This window comes from Mustelus asterias, chromosome 1, assembly GCF_964213995.1.
Source record: "Mustelus asterias chromosome 1, sMusAst1.hap1.1, whole genome shotgun sequence".
Lineage (NCBI taxonomy): Eukaryota > Metazoa > Chordata > Chondrichthyes > Carcharhiniformes > Triakidae > Mustelus > Mustelus asterias.
In genome coordinates this window covers 82,418,622-82,420,745 of record NC_135801.1, presented here as the reverse complement: position 1 = coordinate 82,420,745, position 2,124 = coordinate 82,418,622, and the positions used below count along the sequence as shown (strand labels likewise).

General features: G+C 45.0%; 1 non-coding gene across 1 annotated transcript; it reads right to left on the bottom strand.

Moving 5' to 3' along the window:
• Positions 1-1,478: 1,478 nt before the first annotated feature.
• trnag-gcc (transfer RNA glycine (anticodon GCC)) lies at positions 1,479-1,549 on the bottom strand. The gene has a single exon. It is a non-coding gene; the product is annotated as a tRNA-Gly (tRNA).
• Positions 1,550-2,124: the final 575 nt, after the last annotated feature.

Sequence of the window (2,124 nt, the reverse complement as noted above, 5' to 3'; positions counted from 1 at the left end):
GGCCCAGTAACACACCACATGGTACATTTATACCACCATGTAACTTTCAGAATTGTAAGTTGTTGTTAGCGGGAGAGAATCTCAAAGAAATCACTCAACCTTCAGGGTTGGTCCTCGCATCAAACGGTTTATTTTTGCCAGCGGGGAAATGGCTTCTGTTAAAGCCCACTGCCTCTCTCCGACGAACAAAGGAAAAACATCCATTCTTATACATTTTTCAAACATCTACACAGCCCATCACGGCTGGACCTTGTCCAATAATATTGATTACAGATATATAGTAGTCACAGATCCAATAAAAAAGGCATTACGTAAGGTGGACTTGTGCATGATCAGCTCATGGTCTCATGGTCATGACTCATGGTACCTCATAAGAACATAAGAACATAAGAAATAGGAGCAGGAGTAGGCCATCTAGCCCCTCGAGCCTGCCCCGCCATTCAATAAGATCATGGCTGATCTGAAGTGGATCAGTTCCACTTACCCGCCTGATCCCTATAACCCCTAATTCCCTTACCGATCAGGAATCCATCTATCCGTGATTTAAACATATTCAACGAGGTAGCCTCCACCACTTCAGTGGGCAGAGAATTCCAGAGATTCACCACCCTCTGAGAGAAGACGTTCCTCCTCAACTCTGTCTTAAACCGACCTCCCTTTATTTTGAGGCTGTGCCCTCTTGTTCTAGTTTCCTTTCTAAGTGGAAAGAATCTCTCCACCTCTACCCTATCCAGTCCCTTCATTATCTTATAGGTCTCTTTAAGATCCCCCCTCAGCCTTCTAAATTCCAATGAATACAAACCCAATCTGCTCAGTCTCTCCTCATAATCAACACCCCTCATCTCTGGTATCAACCTGGTGAACCTTCTCTGCGCTCCCTCCAAGGCCAATATATCCTTCTGCAAATAAGGGGACCAATACTGCACACAGTATTCCAGCTGCGGCCTCACCAATGCCCTGTACAGATGCCGCAAGACAACTCTGCTTTTATATTCTATCCCCCTTGCGATATAGGCCAACATCCCATTTGCCTTCTTGATCACCTGCTGCACCTGCAGACTGGGTTTTTGCGTCTCATGCACAAGGACCCCCAGGTCCCTCTGCACAGCAGCATGATGTAATTTCTTTCCATTTAGATAATAATCCAATTTGCTATTATTTCTTCCAAAGTGAATAACCTCGCATTTGTCAACGTTATACTCCATCTGCCAGATCCTCGCCCACTCACTCAGCCTGTCCAAATCTCTCTGCAGACCTTCTATGCCCTCCACACGATTCACTTTTCCACTTATCTTTGTGTCGTCTGCAAATGTTGTTACCCTACACTCAGTCCCCTCCTCCAGATCGCCTATATAAATGGTAAATAGTTGAGGCCCCAGTACCGATCCCTGTGGCACGCCACTAGTTACCATCCGCCAACCAGAAAAGCACCAATTTATTCCGACTCTCTGCTTCCTGTCGGATAAAAGAAGGGGCTTTGCATTGGCCGGGAATCAAACCCAGGCCTCCCGTGTGGCAGGCGAGAATTCTACCACTGAACCACCAATGCACCTCGTCAATATTATTTTTCTTTCTCCCATCTGGTGTCCTTGAGTGTACAATACTCCTTGTCTAGTGGGCCTCCTTATCATCTCCCATGACTGTCCTCCCTAATCCTCCGTGTCTGGTTTTCATCCGAGACCTCATCATAGACTGGTACCAGTCTTCAGTATCTGTGGTCTATTGTGCATAAGCTTGTGCTCAAGCCAGCTAGTGGTGTTCAGGAATGTGGCTAAAAGTTAGCATCGACCTTGTGTCATTTTACTATCCTGAGCTCCTGTCAACATGGTGGAGTTTTCATGCATGTCCTTTGTGATTGTATAACAGTAAATTCATATATATTTATTATATACTATTTATCCCTACTAATATAAATTGCTATACAGGCACCTTTGAATATAAATTGTTTTGCAGGCACCTAGACCAAGGATATTGTTCCCTCTAAACCTATTCTTTAAATCTCCCTTCAACAATCCCCTCTTTCGGTAAGGGGCTGGCCCCACCAGCCCCCGAAACCGAAGTTTTATAGAATATATTAAAAATTTGGATCGCCCAATATTCCCTGCCTCATTGTGCTGCAGTCAC